The sequence below is a fragment of the Sparus aurata genome, chromosome 4 (genome assembly GCF_900880675.1).
Source record: "Sparus aurata chromosome 4, fSpaAur1.1, whole genome shotgun sequence".
Taxonomy (NCBI): domain Eukaryota; kingdom Metazoa; phylum Chordata; class Actinopteri; order Spariformes; family Sparidae; genus Sparus; species Sparus aurata.
In genome coordinates, this window is record NC_044190.1 from 7,652,408 (window position 1) to 7,677,243 (window position 24,836).

Below are 24,836 nucleotides of genomic sequence, written 5' to 3' on the forward strand. Positions count from 1 at the left end.
AGACACGTCTTATCGTTTGTGATATGATTAAGGCTTGATGGTGTGTTTTGAGCGGAGCTTAATGTTCACAGTGCTTCAAAATTATATTACAGCCCGAGAAAATGGATGAAAGACACCGCCAGCCATTAGCTACCAACCCACTCATCTGGCCACGTACTGTAAAGTGATGGAGGACCAATATGTAAAATGTTGAAAATGCTTTGAGCTAAATGCTAAAGTCATCATCATGGATGCAACAATTAAAATCTGGATTCAGCTTCGGAGGCGAAGCGTCATTCAATCTTTTGAAAGCTACTCAGGGACGCATGAAGCATAAAAAGCTGGATGTCAAGCCTGTAGTGCCGTTTAACTGCACAGCATGTAGATTTAGTGTATGCAAGAAATTGTATACAACATTTGCAAGACTGCATTACGTCTCTCCAGACCACGAGACTCGAGTTTGATGTGCAGGTTCCGATGCTTTATCAGCACCAACATCACAAATCAACTGCGTTGTTTTCAAATATGGGCAGTTTTACGAAAATGTTTTGCCAAATCGAAAATGTGCTTCAAGTCATCAGCGTTAAGTTGCTCCACAAGTTCTTGCAGGAGTAGCTAGTGAGCCAGCTGGCTAACTGCCTAGCTGTTCCATTCCTGATCTCAGTAATAGAAACCACTACAACCAACACAGTGGGCTACTTCAGAAACATTTCTGTCTACTATATCACTTTTATTTGGTTTATTTAGCATGTTTAAAGTTAAGTGATGCACTTGGTAATTTTAAAAACTACGTCCATAGCCAGAGACAAATTCACAGCTCAACAGCCTTAAAAAACAGAGACAGTAGCTGCCAACATCGCTCAGTCCATCTTTGACATCAATAGTTATTTTACCTTAATTCTTTATTATTTCTTCACACTTGAACCACAAACACTAGGCCTTACTAGATGTATCCCTTGTTACTCTACTTTGCTGGAAAATAAATCATAAATCTCAGCTCTCGTACCAGTTGTTTGCTGCGATGGTAGCTTTGACTCCAGCTCACCAAACACCATCAGCTCACGGGAGCACTCTTCTTCTTCTTCTTCTTCTTCTTCTTCTTCTTCTTTTCCTCTTCTTCTTCTTCCACAAAGCTTGTTGTCTGTATGATTGGCATCACAACGTTGCATGCCAATACTGCCAGCTGCTGTGACATGAGATTGAAAAAATGTCAGAATAAAAACATTGAATGTTATCAAGATCTATCATTTTTTTATACCGATCTGCCCAAATATTCATAGATAGGTCTCATCACTGCCTTCCCTCCAGGAGATGTAACTTTTACTATAGTACAGGGTGAATTTACTTTCACACCTGTGATTATAAAACATGTGATTATCATCCTCACTACATATTAAGAGGTGAAGCTTAGTTCTTGTAAACAGAAAACAATAGTGTCACTCTCCATGAACATCCCCGGCCTTCAGAGAGCGTCCTCAATTAAAGTGATGTCATGTGTCTGTGGTTTAATACTGCGACAAGTGACAACACTCCACCACAATTAGCCAACCGTTCACTCAGATATATATCGTTTCCATTATTTGATTGTATTTGCTTCAAAGCAGATGCAACAAGTACATAATTATGGCTGTAATTAAGCTGCAAAAAAAAAAAAAAACACAAGCCCTGCCACATGAGCACCTTTGAAACAATGAGTGCTCGATTCATTAGCATCTGCTGTAAGCTTATTAATCATCTAACAGGCAATTAGCAAGCTGTTACCATTGGTGGCTGGTATGTAAATATATTCCTGGGTTAATTTCTTCCTCAGATAATAAAGGAAACATTATGAAAATGAGCTCTGCCACTATGTAAATGATCTATGCTGTTAATTGCTCTGCACTGTTTTTGACTTGGATCAGCAAATGGCAGTGTGATGGGCTGGCACTGAGGTTATATGCCAGGCTGCTGGGGGAATGAAAGTGGTAGGCATCGCACTGCAGCCTGCATGACAATTTATGGGGTGTTCAAATGCCGTCCGCCAGCCCTTCTGTCAAATAGATAATAAACCTTGGCGAGCAGAGGTGGGCCCAGAGGGACTGGCCATGTGTGAAAGAGTGGGGGAGTAAAAGCAATATATGGAGAAAAAAAAAAAAAAAAAAAAGAAGAAAAACTGTGTGTGTTTCCTTTCCTCGTACACACCGCATCCACTCCACATACTCACAACAGCAGCATATATTACACCCGAGATAGTTATTGGGAAAATGACAAAAATACCCAACCGTGGTAACTCACACAAATACGGCCTATTTTCCATTAGCAAATTAGTCTTCACTGCACATGTGCACATGTCCCATGCCATGGCTACACTAACAGGATATCAAGCCATGCTGAGAGGATTTTCTGGCAATCTACTGCTGAATTCACAGCACAACAGCACTAATGACACTCGGGCCCGACATCCATCATGGCAATGTTCATAAAGCCCGTGCCAACATGTAGCTTCCCTTCGGCCCTTGGTGCTAATCTATGCAGTGCAGGCGCGGAGAAGCCATTACAGCTCTGAATACGTGATGAGGCTCACAGCTAATACTCCTCTCCACACCGGGGGGAGGTTGGAGGACGAGAGGCAATATAATTGAGGCCAGGAGGCAGATTGTGATCTATTGACATTAAGCTAGGGCTCTTAATCTGACAGTTGTCCCCTCGGAGATGTTGACAGACAGCTGGGTGGGCAGCCACAGCCTTCTGCATGGATGCACGCCACGTAGCCAAGACTGTAACATTCACAGCCTCACCCCCAACCCCCGGTGTGAGTCGTCTCTTCGTTTGACATGAATATATCAGCGACTGTTGACTGTGCATCAGAGAACTAAAGACAAACTGGTGAGCGAAAACATTCATGTATGGCATGGCACTCCCAGCACCACACAGATCAGTTAAACATGCGCTTAAAATGCACAGAACATTCCTACATGGGGTTACTGGGTTGTTTTTCATATTGGGATGCTGTAGAGATGACTTGAGCTTAATTGCTAGTTTCTTACATTATTTTTATACATTTCCAAGAAATCCAAGATGACTATGGCCCAGTAAGAAGAAGTAAGGATGTCACTTTCATTAAAAAATTCAAACTTTTGTAAGAACATGGCAAAACATGAAATATTCAAACTCTAATTGATTGACGTGTGCTGCTGTCCCAAATCGATGAAGAGTTAGTGACAACAACATGGCGGCTTTCAGTCGGCATAAAGGAAGAGATCGTTGAACCACTTAATTCATAATTCAAAAAAAGGAAAATACAGCAAACAGTATAAAGGATAAAAATAACTATAATGTGACTAAAACTGAGCATTTTCAATCTACAATTGTTTTCAAAATTAATATTTGTCTCTGGGGAATTCTGATGGCCGTATTAGAGACAGAATTAGAACACTACCCGGTAGAGCACGTACCTCCGCCAAGCCCCAACAGTCTGTTTTGTACTCATAGACACCAGCCACTTAAATACGCCTGCTTGTTTCCATCAAGAGCGATGCATTATTTCCCTGATAAATTGAAAATACGTCCTATCACAAATGATTTATAATTAAGTAATCTTTAGTTGTCACAAGAGATGCACCTAATGACGGTTTTACCAACTAATCGATTATGTCTTTGGTCTATAAAATGTCAAAGAAATTATAAAAAAGATGCTCACCACAATTTCCCAAAGCCAAATATTAAACCTTTTATTGTTTCCTTTGTTCAACCAATGCCAAAAACCCAAAGATTCTATATTTACTGTCAAAAATAACAAAGAAAAGCAGCAAATCCTCACATTTAAAAAGCTGGAACCAGCAAATGTTTGACAGTTTCGCTTGAAAAATGACTATTATCAAAATAAATGGCAAGTTATTTACTTGCATCAATCATCAGACTAATCATTGCAGCCCTAGTTTCAGCCCTACACATTTAAAAGAAAGTATTATTATTATAAAATGACTGTCTCGTACTGTACACATGCACACACACACACACACACACACACACCACTGTCCTGTCTGTCGTGTGAAGCCAATTACATTGCGCCGGTGAGTCACATGGTAAATGGCTTCACCGCTTAAGTGTTCCCAAACGGCAGCCATTCCTTCCACCGTCTTGGGTGCGCCGGGCAGTGATGTGTGGCCCAATCACCAGCAACACGGAGCCCTTGTATATTTAAATATGCGTGACTACAGGGCATGTTATTCTCCCCACATGTTCCCCGGTCTGCCTGTAGAGCGTACTGATTTATTGACGCTCAGTGACATGGGGAGGAGATAGCAGATAGCGTAGCGGGAATCCAATGCACCACAACTGATGTGAAAAGCAGCCCAGCATCTGAAATCATTTGCAGTTGCACTCCCAAGGCCCCAGTGATTTAAAGAGACATACTTCAGAGGGCCTCGGTGCCTGCCCGGGAAATGTAGTCACATCACATTAGAACCAAAGACATGCAAATAAATGCTGGGCCAGTGGAATCAATCCAGGCACATCACTGTTTCAAGGTTTTATTTCGAGTCCAAGATACTTCATAGTGGGCGATTGAGTTTCATTTTGTGCAGCCGTCGCGCCGACATCTCAGTGTGTTTGAACATTATTTAATGGCACAAGTACCTTGGACTGTCAGGCTGAACCAATCCACAGGAAAAATCCCCCATGTATCTAAAAACAGGCTCATTTGTGACAGCCACATCGACGGAAACTTCGACCTCTCCTTTTTAAAATCCTCTACCGTGCAATCAATGTGGAGTTTGAGTAATGCCAGGCCCATTAGAGCCAACCAAATTGCTGCGGGAGGCAGGGAAAGAGTGTCATCTATTGTGGGAAACGATTGCTTAATATAGCAGCAGGGGCTTGAAGGAGTGCTTACCAGAGCACAATCCACTAAAATCAATAGCAACAGTCAGGCTATATTGTTTCAAACGAGGAAAAAGTGCGGCTACGATAAAAAGCACTCAATATTGGTGTCTGGGCTGGTGAGACGCTGAGTCAGGAGTCAGGAGTAAGTAATGTAGTGCTGGAGGGAGGGAGGAGAGGAGGGAGGAGAGGAGGGAGGGATGACGGGACAAGGAGGGAGATACAGTGTGAGCGAGCTCTATCCATCCTGAAGGTCAAAAAACTTTTCATGGTACAGACAGCACAGATTTCATCCCTCCCACTCATCTGCTTTCTATTATAAAAGTAATGAGCGTTTCAGATTTATTCTTTATTTTATTTATATATTTCCAATTTGGATGACGTGACAAGAACAGTCCGTCTCTCCGGGACATGGAGGGAGCATCATCGACACAAACACGCCATTTCTCTTGCGCTGTTTTCAGAAAACTCTTACACATACAGCGAATTCTGTTACCAGCTGAGATCCAGCTTCTGACAGCAGATCCTGCCTGCAGTCTCTCCAGCGTGATGGTTTTTCTGTTATTTTAAAGAAGTACTTATCCCGTGCCTTCAGGTTGTGCTGGGATTTTGTAAGTACAGTGTGAGACCGGAGCAATTAGCCTCGACTCATCTCTACAGAAATCCTCTCCCAGCGCAGAAGATTACTCAAAAAAAATAAAAAATAAAGCCCAGAAAATATGATTAACCGTTTCTCACCTGTCTGCAGGACCGGCTCAGTCTGTAAGAGCCTCTCCGTTTGAAAATCAGTTTTGGAGACACAAAAAATCACAACAGTTTCAAAAATGTCTTTATATTTAAAAAGACAAAATAGGATGTTTACGAGTTCCTTTCAAAACAAGGCTAAAGCCTGCATTTATAGATTTTTGGGCCACTTGGGGGCAGCACAACAAGCTTTAAACACAACGCTGACATATTGTTGCCTCATAAAGTTATTATAGCAAACATGTTCACAAACAGTTTGCTACAGAGACGCCATCAGTGCTTATGGACTGAGAAAACCTGGAGCGGCCATGACTGTGTTGGTGTGTTTTGTCCTTGGAGAGAACGAGATATGAAATACAGTTTATTCAGGATCATTATGAGTCTGCTACAGGAGTGCTTCTCCACCGGCCTCACAATTCTACTTGATTACAGTTCAGCTGTTAATGAGTCAAATGCATGATTCTCTATGTATAGCATATTTTGAATCTAAATTCCCTTTTTATTCAGAAAGTCCTTTACATGAATCAGACAGCCTACGATACAAAAAATTTTCAATACCAGTATCTGAGTGACCCTCCTCATTAATCTCTCTATAAAAGCAAAGAATCTCTGTCTGTCTGTCTGTCTGTGTGTGTGTGTGTGTATGTGTGTATTCCTCAAATATCTCTGCAGATCAGGATCAGACTGACCTGAGAGTTTCAACATGGCTGCTGCGTGGTTCAAGGGTGTGCGACTTCGCATTTGTTTGGACTGCAATGATACCGTTAATAAATTATTTCATAAATGCTTTACAAATTCCACGAGCATTGTCCACCGGAGCCACCACAGTCACGTGCGCACCAGAGCCAATCACTGCAGAGCCCACCGCGAACCCCCACCTTAAGAAACAAGCGGATTTATACCTGCTGCGGCACCAGCTGGACCGGGATTTTGCTGGCGGTTTGGTCCCGTTCTGTTCTGTGCATCTAAACTGACTGTTGTGGATTAATGAGACTAAAAGAGTCCGGACCGAATCTGTTCGGGTCTGAGGAGATCCGAAGACGTGCGGACAACAAAGTGGAATCGGAATCTGTGGATGTTCATGTATAGCTAGCCGCTAGCCCACACACGCACCGGCATGTCCAAAACCGGACCTAGGGTAAATAATGTCCGCCACGCTTTTTCACGAACATTGCCATCAGGTTGGCTTTGTGTCTGGGGCAGGAAGAAACGGTAAAAACAGGCTTTTGTCACGAAAGTGTCCAAGCAGCAAGTTTGGTTGTTGAGGAACAGGAAGTTGTGGGAGGGATCTAGGCGGATGATTGACAGGCCGAACGACGGTCGGTGTATAGACAGCGATATTGAGAGTTGAGAGATTTGTGACATTTAGCATGTTTGGAGTGTGTAGTTAGTGTGTTATGTAGTGTTTGGTGTAGTGTGTTTAGTCTGTAGTGGAGTCGGTTTTTTGTTTAATGAGTCAAAACAATGAGGAGACGGCTGAATGAGCATTGCCTGCATTTAAATGTAAATAGTTACATATAATTTTGTACATTTTTAAAATGTATGCACATATTTAGCAAACAAAAATTTATATTTGCATTATAAGTAATAAAAAATGGTTTGTTAAACATATTTGTGGTTTAAAGTAAAAAAAATCTAACTTTTTCTACTCGGATTTTATGTTTTTTTTTTGTGATTTTAGGTCCATTGTGTTAATACAGTATGTCAAAATAAAGAAATAACTGTACAGTCACACATGTGAGGTTGTGCTGAAAATAATGACACCAAGTAAATAATTTTTAAGGTGAAATATAATGGCAAAATCAAAAATAGTCAAAAACAGCCAATTATACCCTGCAATATCAGATTTCACAACAAACCTAAATATCCCTGACGCCCCACCTTCAAACACAGCCTCATTTGGCCATCCATGAAAAAGCTACTTAACCTCCCACTTTTCTATAGGAATACACTTTTCTTACGGGCACTGCACTAGTATTACAAAAGCAAACTGCTGATATCTGCTTCCCTTTGACATGTCTGCTGACATACGTGACGTTAGCCTAATGTTAGCCTACTGTACGTACGTAACCTTACAGTTCCCTGTCTGCATCACAATGCATCTTATAATCGAGACATGACTGACTATGAACCACATGGAGATGGATATTTGCTGCTGCTATCTTATTATCATATAACTCCAACATATCTTTATCACGATGTTTGTCGCAGAAAAGAAAAGTATCGCAATGTCACTATTATTTCCCCCAGTATCCTGCAGCTTAACATCTAGCATCAAGTCTAAACCTCTGACGAAATGTCAGCATTTCTTTGGACGGACAGACTCCACCATGACAGACCCTTCACAGCCTCGACCACCGGGCAGCTACTTCAGAGCACCGCTGACTGCACAAGCTGTTTTAAACAAGGCCAAACATACTGTCCCTGCTTTTTGCACACCTGCTCTTATTTATTTACAGAATGTTTATATTTCAGTGCAGCTCTATCTTTGTAAATTTGCTGAATCTTGAATCCTGCATTTCACCGGTAGAAGCCTCGCATATCGTCCACATTCCACAGTTTCATTGTGCGTCCCTCGTCCCGGGCTCCCTCAGCCTGGTTTGTGTGTTTTCACTGAAGGCGGATGTCTCTTTGAGCTCCAGCCTTGAGTCCAGCTCACCTCATCAGTATGTATGTGCCCTCTTCATCCCCCCCCCACAACAACAGAGGCAGCAGGGACAGGATCCCTCAATAAAACAGAGCTGGATGGGGCCTTGTGAAGCCACATTCCCTTCATTCTGGACCTGATATTTGCTGAGCGCAGACAGCGGGCTCTTCAAAGGCAGCCAACATTCCTGCAGGCCTCCACAGATCTGAGACAAGGCTGCCCTCGCTGCACCCACCACACACACCCACACACACCCACACACACTCACACACATACAGTATACATCAGGGCAAACACACCTTCAGCCCCTTTCATGTATGTGTGTCTTTGTCTGCTGACACATTAATGATTTAGCATTAACATTTAATAATGCGGCGGTTGTACAGTATATTGGTGAATCAAATCATTAGCAGCTCTCTCCTGTTTGTCTCGTATAAAACTCCATTCTGTTTCTGCAATAAATCTCAAATTTATCATTCATTCATCAAAATTTCTTGTCATTCTCTGTAAAATGTAGGCGTTTCTAAGCCCACCTCCAGTGTTTGGCCTTGTCTAAACTCCTGATTGAAATGTACTCGTGTTATAACACGTACCTTGACACCGTGAAACCGTGATCATTTCTTAGATAGTAGCATGAACATCTCACACTGTTGCTTAGACTCTTTGCTTAGAATAACCTCAAACTTTCAGATTATTTCCAGGTTTGCGTGACAGTATTGGAGATAAATTGCCATCCGTGTGCGTGTCTAAGTGCAAAGACTGGGACAGGAAACAACAGAAACTAGACTAACAACAAAAAGACTTTAAAATGCGCACTAGGCGTGAATTCCCTCCAGTAGAAACGTGTCCTACAAAGTAATCTGTCAGACAATACGCGTTGTACCTCTTTCTGTTTTCAAGGAAGGATTTCCTTACCGGAGGTGCTAACAGCCTGCGGCGCCGCAGCTTCACAGTGACTACATTGATCCCTGTTGTGTAAGACAACATTCTTGAATGTCATCTGAGTCATTTTCCACTTTTCATCATCGCATCCACTTCAGTCATCACTGAGTAATTAATATTACCCAGATACTGTAGTTGTACTGTTAAAAGTGACAGATGTACATTCATTTTCAGAGAAAAAAAGAAAAAAAGTCTGTGCATAGCCTGAAGGAGCGTGACTCCGTGCTGCTCACTGTAAGCAGATTAGCAGTAGTTCTGCTGGTGCATGGAGACGGCACTAACAGCATATTAGCCCTATTGCTTTGTTTACCTCAGGGCTCAGCTTTCCTGGAGGCTACTAAATTAGCATTAGCCAGTGCAGCACTACGCAATTAAGCCTAGTCTGCTCCATGTCACAGGCAGATCAACACCATGCAAAGTCATGCTAATTGGCTTAGCACTAAGCCTGTTTGAAGTGTGCTAGGTAGTGGCACTGGCTCATGACTGATACACAAATCTGGCCTCATCAAAGGGATGCCCAGGCAGCCTAACCTTGGCTTTAGCTGTACATCAGTGGGTTGATTCATTCAGGAGCAACTCCACAGTTGATGACTGAGGTTTTTCAATCAGGCAGCAGGGTTGTAGCGAAGGTCTGTGGGTTCAGAGTCACTGCTGAAGAAATCTGTAAGGAAGGAAGGCGAATGAGAAGCACCGTTGCCTTTAAGTAGAGGTGTGAATCTTCACCGGCCTCATGATCCTTTACAATTCATCTATCAAAGATTCTTGATGCATCATAACGCATGTCAATGGCCACCTTTAATCAATCAATAGATTACAGTTATAGAGAGTATAGATTATAGAAATGAACACTCCCACTGTATTCAGGAAGTCCTTTCCAAAATCTACAGGAGTCTTCAGTATTAGTATCTGTGTGAGCTTCCTCAGTTCAATAACAAAACCTGAATCCATCTGACGCGCTTTGCAATTGTGCTATAATTTCTGTGATATTTCGCTTGGGCAGCATGATTCATAATTAGTGGAAATAATATTTGCTATCCCATTTTTTACCGAAAATAAAAGACTGGGCACTCCTGCTGTGCACACATCTCTCAGGGACGGGCAGCAATGTGACAGCGCCTCCTTCGTTCTTGGTTTATAAGCTCAGCTCGCTGTTTTCTTTGTTGTAGCCGATGTTAGCTCAAGGTGAAAAGGCTCACGTGGTTCGTAATTGTTGTGAGGCAGATTTGACACACAGCATGTGTCTTATCCAGTTTGTGCTTCCCAGGAGAATCAACCACTCTGAAACGTGCCCTGTTGTCCGGGTGTGCTTTCTATACCCATCTGTTGATCGCTGCCTCCCTTAATGCCAGAGAGCTCATCTCAACAGAACACTACAACTTCACCGCTGAGGCAAAAAAATCCACAACCACAATTAGAAGACTATAATTTAAATCGGCAAACTCCCAATTTTGCTCTGTCACTGTATCGCGATAAATCTTAGAATCCATAAAATGTCGACACCTTTATCTGTAAGAAACAAAACCTTTGAACACTCTGGTGAGTACTGATAGAGATCAGCTATTACTGTTTTCTGAGCAGAAATTAAATGAACCATCAATCTGTTATTTTTTTTTTATTGGCATCCCTTCCAGCAAACTACAGGACGTAATGCAGCATGAAATAAATGCACCGCACTGTTTCATTTCAGTCAGCTTGTTGGGCATTTCTCACTTTCCCCCTCCTCATCCTGTCATGATATTTCAAGGAAGACTTTCAAGGACATGAATTTGTATCGGCTTCCATACAAGTGCCTCTCTGCACTCTCCACCTGCCAAATGTGGGGATTACATTCAGCATTTTTCAGGGATGGCAATAAATCAGAATGTATTTGAAAGGGACGATGTGTACAGGTGTGAATATGGAGAGAAGAAACTCCTGCTTGATCTCCTCTTGTCTGCCAACACGCTGACAGCGCCTCCCTTTCCAGGAACATATTAGCATTCCTGCAGCGCACACCAATCCCAATACTCCATGTTGGGTCAGAGAAATCAAAGCGGTGCACATCTGAGGAATATCGCAGAGGGGACGCATAGATTAGTGCCCACGGGTTGTATCGCTAATTAAGGAATAAGAGGGAAAATTGTGCTTGGCTGCTCTCTAAGGATATGCTGCTGTCAAGTGATTGGCTTCAGGTAATCAATATGCTCACTGGGTGGGAGAGGCGGCGGGATCAGACCCCCACTTAAATTTGCTTCACAGCGAAGGAAATGAATTACTGTGAGTGTTTGATTTCCTTCTCTGTACAGACCAATCAGATGAGGCGAGGAGATGCCAAACGACAAACTAAGTCGGCAACTAGCTGGTGAACATAGTGCAGCTTTTAGCAGCTCAGGGGACGTTTCCCTCAGGAGCTGGTGGAGACCAAAACAGAGCTAAAAGGAGCGTAAACATGGGAAATACATTCATCGTTTGGTCAATAATGTTTTCCATGAACTACACATATGATGTTTGTCAATTTAAAAGATCATTTTGCAGGTCAAGAAAGTCTCCGTCTGTCTTAAAGATGTTCAAATATCATCTCATTTTGTGTAAAACAACTCAGTGAACTACACGTCTCGCTCAATATACGTCAGCAACGCCAACATGACCGTCACTTTGAGTATTTAGAAAAGTCCAGTTGAATCGTGTTGACAACTGCAGTTATGTGAAAAGAGACTGAGTCAGATCTGTGAGCTGCTAACACACAAGGCCAGCTCTACAGTGTTTCAGTCACGGCTTCCATTTTTTAGTCTTACATTGCGTTATGACATGACAACCTTTTGAAGTACAAAATGCTGCTTTTAAATATCTCGCCATTCACTACCATACATATTATCTCCCAAATAAGGTCCCAAGGTGGTCCAATGGAAGGTCCTTGACTTCGGCTCTCAAACTGCTCCTCGGCTGAGAGTCAAGTGAGGTTGAGTGTCTGACTGACGTCTCCAGCAGGCTGTGTAGTTCACCAAAACAAGATAATTACAGTGCTTATGCTCTTCAAAATTAGACACCTCATAACAATTGTTCCATTATTTGACATATTTCCAAAATCTATTCATCAGCCTAAAAATCCGGCCTGCAGACAGTCTAGCAGCTGTGGGATGGACGCAGATAGTTGTGGCAGCCTGAGCTGTGGATGATGTCTGGATTGTTACAGACCACCTACTGCAACCTCGCATGTAAGAAATGTCTGAATCCTGTCTGCAGGCATAACAAAGCCCTTCAGACACACAAGCTAGCGCCAGGGTAATACGATGGGAGCAGAAAAAGGTCTGCTCACAACCTCTCCCCTCGTCTATTTATTCCGCAAACCCCTGCTGTGATCAGTGAATGTGTCCTCGGGGACGCCGGCAACAACAGAGCAGGTAATTCTCCCTCAACCTCCCCTGAGTCCATCATGTCCACGGTGCAAAAACAAGCCAGAGTCCCAACAGAACTGACCCTGATTTAAACCCACCACTTCAACCTCTCCTATTCTCTGAAGAAAGCCACTGTTTATTACCTAACGTGCGCTAACGGTTCTGCATGAAGGAGGAATTACTATGCACGGCGAGACAGGAGACGAAGGTAAAGGATTAGAGTGTGGGCACAGATCGGAGGCAGCCTTATTTACAACTCACAATGTTTTTCTGTGGAGGAGCCAGCCTTAATTTGCTGCTTAATAACTGACTTCCACCACCATGTTCAAATCCCCCCGAGAGGCTTTTGTGGTTTGTTCGCAAGATGTCTCCGCTGGCTGCATTGCAAATTAGCCTTTCAGAAAGGCACCTCACCTTCCGGCCACAGCTTGCAACTCACAAGGTCTTCTTTTTTTTTTTTTCTTCTTCTCCTCACCCGATGCCTTTTTACTTCTATCTGCCAGTTATAACCTTCGACTAACCTTTAAACCACTGTGAATAATTTAAATCCTATTTTCATATCAATGGAGGAGTCAAGCCAGGCAATTATCTTTTATCTGTGTACTTTGCTGTCGGAGCAAAGCATAATAAAGTCTTCCCAAGAGAGAAAAGGGAAAGAGAGAGGGAAGGAGAGAGAGAGAGAAGAAGACGAGGCACAGATAGTGTAGAGAAGCCAGAGGCCGTAAGGGCTTAGAGAGAAAGTTGATGAGAAAGAAAGACAGCGAGAGAATAACAGAATGAATCGGAACAGAGTGTGGATGGCTGTGATGCTATCTGGAAGACTCTAATGAAAAGAATGAATAATTCACTAATGAGCAGCAGATCTGTCATGGAAAGAAACACTGCTTACATCTGCGCTGGTTTCCGGGAAGAGGATGTGGTGGGTGCCGCATGTGTGGTTTTGGTGGCTGGTGGAAGACAGTAAAGATAAACATGACAAATTGGCAGTTCAATTAGGACTTTCGGGTCGCTGTTTTCTCGGTGCGTAGCCGATAGCTCCGTTCTGTGACACGCTGCTGTCGAGGCCAAAGCCAGACTGTGTTAAAGCTCATTTGTGTGACAGTGATTTAGAGCCATGTAGAAGATGGGTGCATCCCAGGAAAAGAAAAAAAGAAAAAAAAAAAAAAAAAAAAAGTGGAAACGGAGCAAGGAAAAAAATGTGAGGAAGAAATTCCCCCTGGTACTCATTAAAATTCAGCAGTACAGCAACACCCCCCACTCCTTCCCCCTCCCTCTCTCGTTCTCTCTTTCCTCCGTCTGTTCCAACAGCCATCGTCTCGCCTTGTTGCCTCCCTGCATGCCTCCCCGGACTGTCCATGATCATCCTGATGAATTCATAAAACTTGCTGCATTCCTGATTGAGATGGAGCAGTAGAGAAAACAAGAGGGATGGAGAGAAGAAAAAGCAATATCCACCAGCAGAGAGGAGGTGAAGAGAAGGGCTGTGGGGTAGGTGAAGAAGTGAATGTGTTCAGGAGAGATGGGATGCAGAGATAACAAGAGACAGAGGAGAGAGGATGAGGGAAGCAGCAATAGGCTCTGCAATATTAATCTATAGTGCAGAGATAAAAGACAGGTGAGCGCTGCGAGTGAAGGCAGGATTTCCTTTTGTGGAGAGTGAATGCAGGGCACGTTATTGAAACAGCAGCCATGTTTGAACTAATGCCAGACTTCCCTTGACTTGCATCTGCCTGCTTCCCCGAGATCCTTCAGGAGGAGGCCAGAGGCAGAGCTCATAACCCCCGTGATCAGATCACACGAGGGTCTGCGGCTCCTCACTGAAGCCACATGGCAGAGAAATGCAATATTAAACAGCTTAAAATCATTTGAAGTTAGTCAGTGTATTTACATGCATGCTAACAATTCAATTATAACCAGATTAAGGCAACATTCCCACTACAAAACAACCCGACTGGGTTGTTCAGTGTAATATAAATTAATCTCAAGCATAGCACAATTAATCAAACTAAATTTCCTTTGGGGAGACAAAGAAACTTAAGCTGCTCTCTAAACTCCTCCGACAGTGGAGCGCTTCCATTCCTCTCTCTCTGAGGTCGCACCATCTCGCCTGAGATAAAGGCCACCGCTGCTACTGTTTACTGGGGCCAAGTATAAGTTTTGCTAGTCTCAAAATGTTGCACTCAAGTCCTAAATCAAGACTGAGAAAGTCCCAATTTCTAAACATTGACTTTCGAGGCTTTAAACAAGTCAAAACGCATCCCGGTCTCATATTTGACCCCCTGGTTTTGCACTTTTTGTCAATCAATGCCAATCTTAAGAGTCCTTAACATGTTAGAATGTCCTTCTCATCAAACACCAAACCATTTCATCAACAGGGCCTTGATTCACCTTTCTCTGTACATCTTCAAATGTCAAACAAAGGTGTAAGTTGTCCTGTCTCCGTAGAACCACATATGTTGCATCCTGACTCACCAGATCTTTGGAATCATCTGTCTCTCTCTCACCAGCTCATTTAAAATAAAGAGTAACTCCACTGACCAGAAGACGGATCAAGTCAGCGTTTTGCAAGTCATTAGTGCGTCTCAATTCTTTGCACTCAAGTCTTGAGTCTAGACTAACAAGTCCCAAGTTTGTTAAAATGGCATTACATTCAGTGAAAAGCACTTTATGACTTGCGGAGTACACAAAACCCAACGGAGCCTCAACCTACAGTTTCGCTGTTTAACTTTAAATGTCGAACGAAGTACAATGTAATTTTCGGCCCATGTTTTTCTCATTACAATTCATGTTTTGTCAACCAGCACTTGTTATTGAGTGCCAGCGAACTTATCTTTGGTATAATTTTTCCTCGAATGGAGCTCACTAATGTAGCTTTAAGTCTTCATGGCTCTCTCCTGAAACTTGACTGGTTCAAAGTGGGTCTGGGAAAGAGTGTGGCAACTTGCCTGATGTCGATCAGTGTTTACGCTGGTTGATTCAGGAGATGAATTGGTTTGCAGCAAATGACTTTGTGTTTGGGAGAAGGTATCAGGTATTTTCAAGAGTCCAAACTGACTTGCAGGCCTAATTTTTCTTTGTTTTGTTGAATGTATTGTCATCAAACTTGAGCCCAAACCTGCCGTGAGTATCCAGATTAATTATACCACTTTCATGAAATATAAAATCTCTGAAGAAATTAGCAGAACTCCACATTTAAAACGAGCGTATTATTCATTAAACCGTCATCTAGTAATGACATTTATAACGAGGCAAGATGCGTCACAGACGTTCTAATTCAGTTCAGGTGACACTGATTTATTGAGCGCACGGTACATTTGCACTGCAGGGATTATTGACGGGGCATGTGTGAGGTACAATCTCACTGCTCTGTTTCTGCGTCAATAAATGTGATCAGACGGAGAGTTATTCTAAAGAGGATTTCTGCCTCCTTCTGTGGCGGAAATCCACAATTTTCTAGACACATAAAAACCTTTTTTCCAGCCGAACTTGGATTGACAGCTTCACGGGTCCACCCACAGGCAGTGAAGTGAAGTGGGTGAGGTGTCAGCGGTTGCTGGCGTCTTTGCCGTGTTCTGTGTGTTAATACGCTCATTTTGTGGCACTTAAGATATTTTCTGAAACCACACATACCTCCAGCTATTGTACCACTTATCACACACACACATTCTTGTTAGATCTGGTTCTTACAAGCCACGTAAACACTTTAATCACAATTTAACCGTAATCGTGTTATTTACGATAACGTACAGTGTTTATTAAACAGGCTGAGTGCAGGACGAGCCGTCATCTGATCCGTCCAGCCCATTTCCTCTCTGTGACATCAAGCAGCTGCCATGAGACCAGAGCCGTGGCAAGCTCTTCCTCCATCGCATCCATCTGTTTGCATCTTTTCCGTGTGTAGGTGCATGAATAATCAGTTCGTATGTGGTACATGCTGTTCTGCGTGACATATGTATAATCATATTCATAGCTCTACATGTTCATGAGGAGATGAAGGAGGTGTGGGGGAAATTGTGCAACAAGTGAAGGTCAAGTAAATCCATGAGAGGACTGTTCTCTTTCCCAGTGTGTTCCTGTGTGTGGTGTCAAAGGTTAACTGCAGGTCTGTGTGTAACCAGAGGGTGTACCTGATTACCATCCGACCCCTGACATTAAGCAGGTGTATGATGATTTGATAGGAAGACAGACACTGACTAAGGGATAAAAACTACCCGTCTCTGTGATAATCTTTATGGCAGGATGCATTCAGTAACATCTGTTAGTGAATATGCGCGCTTCCATTGGTCTGTTACAGTATAAAGATGTAATGTGACGTAACACGCTAACAACAAACAATGTCACGTCATACCTATATTGCTATATATGTCTTGAAAACTAATATAGTATAGTGTTAAACCTGCAGGCATTTTCTGCCATGCGACAGTAGGCAGTCAAGTCGTTGCATACAACTTAGGTCAGTAATGCTAAGCTAACGTAGCCTGAACCAATGAGAGTTACACCTGTCTAAACATGCTACCAGCTTAGCTTCAGTCGAAATGGGCTGATGACTTGGCTCATATGATCAAAAACTAGCAAGTCAATGAGTTTAACAGCAAACTTCATGAGCCAGCTGATATTACTCACTGGTGCAACAGCAACAAGTCCAGCTCAGCGTCTGTCTGCAGCTTTTTATTTAATGAAACTGTTGCCAGCGACTGAAAGCCAGTCTGAGATCTACTCTTCCCTTTCGCCTAGTCACTGTCTCTTCTTGGCTTCCTCCATCAGATTCCTCTTCAGTCTCTCCACCGCTGTCATCATTTCAATGGAAGCTGTTGAGCCTCGTTCGCGTGCCCGTTAACCCTGATCCAGTTCTGATGCCTTTTTACAGGCTAAGAACCAAAACCCTCCACCTCCTGTCGACTCGAAGCTGCTGTGATTGCGGTGTAACACTACAAGCAGATTCAGGTAGCAGAGGTACAGGTGGCGTTCAGGAAAATCTGTAAATTCCAGAGAGTTTATATCACAAATAAAGCAGTTTGAATAAAACGTTTCAAAATGTCAAAAATACAAATGTATCAGCTGTCAAGTGTTTCAGTCATGTATAAACTACTGTTTTACATTATATGAATATACAGGTGATACATACTCGTTGGTCATCAAGTTATTTAGCTATGTTTAAAGATCCAAAATTGGAGAGAGTGAGACTACGATTTCTATTTTCATTATGAAGTAGGTCTATGTGCTACATAAATACTGTCAAAGTATCAGAACACTCTGTCCACGGAGAAATGATACAGGATGTAGTCAGAAACTGTGCCTTTATACAACCCATCAGGACTTCTGTAAGTCTGTGATGTCACAACTACACAGCCACGCCCCCCAGCACGGCAGTGATGCAAAAACAGCAACAGAGCCGAGGTGGTGACACGGAGGGCGGTGCATGCTTCGTCCGGTGAGAGCTGACCAAGGACAGCAGACTGGACTTTTCAGGACAAGGGCCTTAAAGACGCAGAGGCTGAACAGAGGTGCTGCAGACAGCATTAGAAAAATATTGTGTTTTTTCTAAAAATAACAGTACGACCCCGAAAATGATGATTACATGGGACATATTCTGTTCTTGTCATGTGACACATGTTGAAGGAGCTTCACAAAACTCCTTCTGTCATTTGGAAACCGACACTTTAAAAAGGGCAGACGTGTTGCCTCGAGGCCAGGCGTCCATTAAACCCTACCTTTTTTCTATGTTTTTAGTTTGCTGCCCCCTCACAAACACATAAGCCGAGCAGAAAAACACATACTTTTCTTTTCCCTCCGGTCGTTTCTCAGCCTTTGAATTACACACACTGACTAATTGACCAACAGCCTGGTGCAGAATCTATCCCCAGAGAGACAGCAGCGAGACGGAGAGAGAGGAGGCTGGTTAGGCACAATCACAATGGGAGCAGACTTAATGATGTGCTGAACATCAAAAAAATTCCTTAATAAGCTGAGAAATTCTCTCCCTTGCAAACAACTTGTCTTCTAAAACATACTGTATATGTTTCTTTAGAAAAGCACAATTAGACGATTACACTAAAAAGTATAAATATCATTAAGACATATTCAGAGCTAATTAATTTAGAGGATGTAGTGTTCTCATGTGGGGAGAAAGATGGAAAATACAGGAATAATAGACGCGGCAAACGTTGCATTCCATTTTCTTTTTGTTAATTTGCAGATTTCCCGCTGGGAGAGGTAAAATAACCCCCAGCAAGACTTTTTTTCTTTTGCTGTTAATAATAATAGAGTTGCTTTTTCAAGCTACGCAAACACGGAGCCTAATTTGCATAGCTTAGGCGGCGCGGCTCTGCAGAAAAAAGGGCCAAAATGTCCTTAAAAGCTGCAGCAGCCTCGCTGTGTTTTTGTTTTGGTGTTGATCCCCCTGTTTTTTCACTTTAATGTGCTAATAAGTTGTCAGAGGCAGTTCTCTGGATTCTGGCACAGGCACACACAAACACTTTCTCATTATTCCTTTATCAGCACTCTCTTTTCACTACTCGTCTCTCCCCGTGCCATTCTCACCTGTCTCTCACCCACAGCCACTCTCCCACTCTCGTCTCCCCCTCTCGTCTCCCAGGGGGGAAAGATGCCCAGACTTCTCTCATGACAGATCTGTTCCCTGCAGATTTGAGCTGCACACCCTGCCTCTCTTCAAGGTGACAGACTGTTGTATGCCCAATTCGCCCCTATAGCACGCCTCAATGCCTCCCTCACACTCTCTTCAGTACAAAGCACACACGCTACCCACAGATCAGACGCCATCTTATCCCTATAAACTTTATCAAAGAAATAGCTGGGAACAAGTACGAGAGAACTGGAGCTGCCGCGGGGAACTGTATGAATTATCATGTAGATATGCAGATGCATCTTGGTACTTTATTTGTATTTGTCAGAGGTGAGCAGATTTTTTCGGATAGAAATGTGAACTTCTGTTAAATGGAAGGACATGTTGAGGTAACTTTATATTGACTTTGAAATTAATTGTCTATGCACACGTATCTAGAGAGGGAATTGACTTGAATGTATACAAATCTCTTTACAGCCATTAGCAGCTGTACTCTCAGTGCTTTCAGCTAGATGCTAACATCAGCATATTAACAAGCTCAGAATTACACTGCGAGCGTGCTGATCACCGTCTAACTTTGGCGTGTTGACATGCTCACACTTGTTAATTAACAATGAACAAAGGGCAGCTATGGGTTGGTAAGCAATTTAAAAAGGCAATCGATCCAGTGATGTAGACAACAAGATAGCACAGCTGATGGATTAATTACCTCATGTTGCTCCTCTTTGGGTGAAGCACTGTATTTAATGCAATAAGAGTTATAGCTACCAACATGGTGGATGAAGAGCTTGTGCCGAAACTGAACTTTCTTTAATGCAATATTGTGTTTAATGGCGCAAAAGGGGAAATTCATACAAGTCTGGCTGTAACCTACAGGGCATTTCAGAATTGATAAAAACAGATTGCAGTCTAGATAGTGGAATGTGATTGCAATCAAAGATAGTGTGATATTATTATTATCCAGATCACCCACACTTAAGTTAAGCCGGGGCTCATGGGAATTGTCATACTGCAAGTTTATTAAGTAGTCTATCATAACTCAAATTAGACAAATCAAAATCTCTAAAAATTAGTTTTCATATGTCCGCATATCGGACAGCATTTATCTAAGATGGCCAATGTGAAATGATAAAATAACCAAACAACATATTGATCGGGCTCTAACTGATATGTTAAGACAATATACTGTATTTCTTTTTTGGTCTATTTTGGTGGTAAGGTTTTGTATCTTTAGTATCTATACTGATTTATAAGTCACCTGCCTGTTAAAAGGACTGTATGAAAGAAAACATGAACACCTCAGACGAGAAGAAAACTGTGAACGCAGCCAGGACAAGGGTTTATGTTGGAGGTAGGTTTATAATTAATGATGACAAAAGCAAAACAATAAGTTTGATGCTAACAGAGAGCAACATAAATAAATCATCTCAGAATAATAATGACAGTGAAAGAGGCCACAGAGGAGAGGAGACGGTGTCCATCATTTCCACTCGCATGCATGTACAAGTACAAACTTCCAGCTGGATGTCAGAGAAGAAAAACGCCAATTCACCTGCAAATCAGACACATTGATGTGCTAAATGAGGCGTGCTGATGGAGCACAATCCCCAAGTAGCGTCACCGCCCCTCAGGTTGCAGAGGGCTTTAACAAGACGCATGAAAGTATCCAAGACGTCTCTCATCCATCGCATCCAGGAACAGGTGAAGCGGCAGAAGCTCAGAGTGAGACTCATTTTCCTGCCTTTTTCTCTCTTTCCATCTCAAGCTAGTCAGAGAGAGTTAGCGTCGCAGCCCAATGTGTTCATAATTCAAACGGCAACACTATCTGTTGCAGCGACGGGGCCATGCATTATTCAGCACGCTGCTTTCCTCCTGCAAACAGACAAACAGAGCGCTATCATGGTGGCACTAAGGCAAAAAGCACACAATCAAAATGGCAGACATTAATTGCTTAATTAGGAGACAAAACAAATGGGAGTTGACGATGAGGACTCAGTCACTTCACTTTGGAAGCTGTGCGTGAAACTGTCCCAGCTTCAACAGGTGCACGTCAGAGTTTACTGCTGTGTTTGTGTGTCTGATGCTAACTCTGACTCATGAATTATGTTCGGCTTCAACACAGAGAGTGCAGAGAATTCGTAACGTTCTGACCGAGGGGAAACAACAACCTCTGATTATCATTTCAAACATTTCAAAACAAGTAGAAAGAACCAGAAAAGCAGCAAATCTTCACATTTGAGAGAGAGGAGTGAGAGAATACCTAAGTAAGTCTTTTCTTGCAAAAAACATATGACTGGTGTGTCCATTAATTCATCTATTTGTCTATCATTTTTTCAAGTCTAGATGATATCAGGCAATTAAAACTATTGATGTCTCATTCCTCGTGTGAGTGTTAAATCTCGGACGCTGTATTTGTCCACTTGCTGTCACAGGAAACTGGAGGAACGCTGTAGATCAAAATAAAGTGATACATGTGGTAATGTTTGTTTTTTAAGGGTTAAACCTTTTTTTTCTTTGACTTGTAAACGCGGTTACATGAGGCCATGAATGACAACAAGTAAATCAGTTGCTGTTTATTGATCATTCTAGCGAAAAGGTCGAGGTAACGGGAAATCCTACGCAAGCCTGGCTACTTTAGTTTGAACTCAATACATTGATTCGATCTGACTTTCTGCTTGGAGGTCCAGCGTGGATCAAAGAGTGTAATGGCCCGGGTGTATGCATGGACCTGCTGTTTGATGAATTGTGTCAATACAGCTGATACAATCATGGGTAGAGGTATGAGGTGAGGCAGCAGGACGTGGCCTCTGCTCCCCGCTGATTAAAGGCTATATAATCCAGACAGACTCTGAGAGTCTCGGTGGACAAACACAACAGAATCATCACGACTTTTATCAGGCGCCCACTTTGCTCCACAGCGTTCAATCAAGTGACGATCAAAGAGAAAACAGAAAGCTCCCGTGTTTTTCAGTGGCAGTGAAATGTAATGTTAACTCTTGATCAGCCGCCAGCTGCTGGAGCCTCCTCCTGATCACAGCAGCCATTGAGAACATGACACGTTTTCTCAAATCTCACACTGCAAAGCGGTTGACTAAGAGCTTCCTGTCTGATAAGACGGTAGCGTGTCACCTCATAACCAGTGGTGTGTGTGTGAAAGCCAGTTGGAGGGGGGGGATGTTGTTCCACCTGACACGTCTCCTCCACCCACCTGACAAAACGCTAATTTGGGGAGTGGTTGTTCCTTTGTTTCTCTGAGGAACAGAGCCACCAGGTGGCCGCTGAACCTTTCTGCTGATGTCTCATCACACAAAACAGCATGGAAGCATTAGAGCAACACACACACACACACACACACACAGACACCTACTAATGCACTTAAGGCTTCCACCATCACGGATACGTTGCCGTACACACATGCAGGGACAAAAACAAACACATGCAAGCACACGGATGGGGTGAAAAAAGGAAAGAGGAGGAGACACTTGTTCTAAAAAGACACTGATTTATATTCCAAAGTGCTCGTGTCAGATCCCGCCATGTAAAAAGGGCTCTATTACTAATAAATGAACACACGATAAAAAAGAAGAGATTCTCTTCAAATCCGCCTGTGTAACGTGAATCTTTTATGCAAATGGAATTTCAAATGAGGTGGAGCTATCTTCAGAGACCTTGACTGTTTTTCCACAGCCCTCTATTAAAATTTATGCCACCGCTGATTTCTAAATTTTATTAATAGCTCGCTGCTGAGGAAAGGGAAGCAGAAGTGATGAAACAGCTTCACTTCTGTCTTTCTTCTCCGCGGTCCCTCTTTCCCATCGCTGGTCCGGCAGGTCCCTTGTCACTCTCTCTCACTCTTTTATGCTCCCTCCCATCTTCAGCTTCCCTCTCTCTCGTACTCCTCCGTGGTGTCTCATAGTGATTTTATAATTGGGCTCTGCTCATTGTTATTCAAAACCCTGTAGAACCAATTAGTGGCAGACCTCCCGACCTTCAGTTGCTATGTAATGGTGGTAACTAAAGACTCTAAGTGAGGCAGCTGAGAGCAAAGGTCTGAATTTTCTTTAGTTCCTGATTAATAATTCTGTCAACCCTATCACATGCAGGCATTAAACAGAATAGCTAGTTTAAGGCTCCCTTCTTTTTTTGTGCTTTCCTTTTTCTTTTTCACTGCCTTTTATTAATCTTTTAAGATGCCCTGGATGCTCCCTCGCTGCTCTCTTGTCAGATAAATGTTGAGATAAAAGGATAATGAGACTTTGCAGGGAACCTGCCGCAGTCAGAGGAGTCTGGTGTGTGACCTCTGCCAACAAGTGGACCATCACAAACTGAGCTGATTACCATCGAGAAATGATTATTGCTGACACTGTTTAGAATCCTCCGCCTTCCATCAGTCTTTTGTCTCTGATGTTGACTTTTATTTCAACCTATAATATCACACAACTATTGGCAGTGATTCATCTGTCTGTTTTTATTGTCTGACGGCTGCAAGACCATGAAAATGAGACACTGAGATTAAAAACAGAATCTGAATCTGAATCTGTTAACAGATGTCTATGTATTGTGTTACCGGGATATCTACTGATGTTAGCGTGCTAGCCTTAGCTTGTCCATAGTTGTAATACCAGGTTCCACCACAAGAGGCGACAGTGAGACACTGAAGCGTCTCGTCACTCCTCGGTCCAGCACGACCGGATGAAGAAGTAATGCTGCACTGAGGGCGTATTCTAGGTAAATAGATATCTGTGATGCTATCATTGGCTATTTTTGCGACAGCCTGTAAATGGAGCTAATTGTTCGACATTAGGAGGAGGAGCTGGGTTCAACAAAAATGTCCTGATCAGGGTCTGTCATTTCTTAGTAAATCTTTGTTTATGTGTGTCAACACATTGAGCTGTGTTATGTCTGACCCATGATGCAAGCTGTATTACAGCGCCCTCGTATCTTCAGCTTAGCTTAAGACCCCCTGAGACTAATAACTTGCTAAATCAGCCGAGAACACGAACTTCCACAGTTACGAAATAGATAAGAAAGTGTTTCAGAGTCAGATTGTGGTGACAGATTCTTATCTGTAAGCAACTTCCTCAAGACAAACCCACCAAGCTGGTATGAAATGTTAGATCCTGTTCTAGAGCAGAAAAAAGAAAGCAGAGGTTTGATAGAGGATGAAATGAGAAAGACAGGAGAGCATAAGAATTCTACTTCACCTGAACATGTCAGAGAAGTTGTCCTTTGACACCACAGGAAAGTGTCTGGATCAGCCCGGCCCGCGCAAACACAAGCTGCCACAGTCGGTCCATGTCTGACTGGACCCTGGTCATGCTCCCAACAAACACAGGATGAACTTTCTCTAACCTTGTCAACACTGAGTCACAGTCGGGTAGACAAGAAGTCTTTGTTCACCTACAACAGTAAATACTGACAAATGTCATCAGACAGCCCACAGTCACAACAGATAAATCAGATATAATATTAGGCTCAGCCAGATGTCACCCAGTAACACTTAGGCCGCACCAGACAGCACTCGACAACATCGTAAAGAAACATCCAACGTGCAGGAAGAAGCCTCAGGAAACCCCTATAAATATATGAGCAGAGAGGCCGACCCACTCACAGATGTAATGTTGACTTATTGATGGACACCCAGACAGACAGAGGCCGACAGACTGAGGGACAGATAAAGGTGTGCATAGCCCCAGTGTTTCTGCAG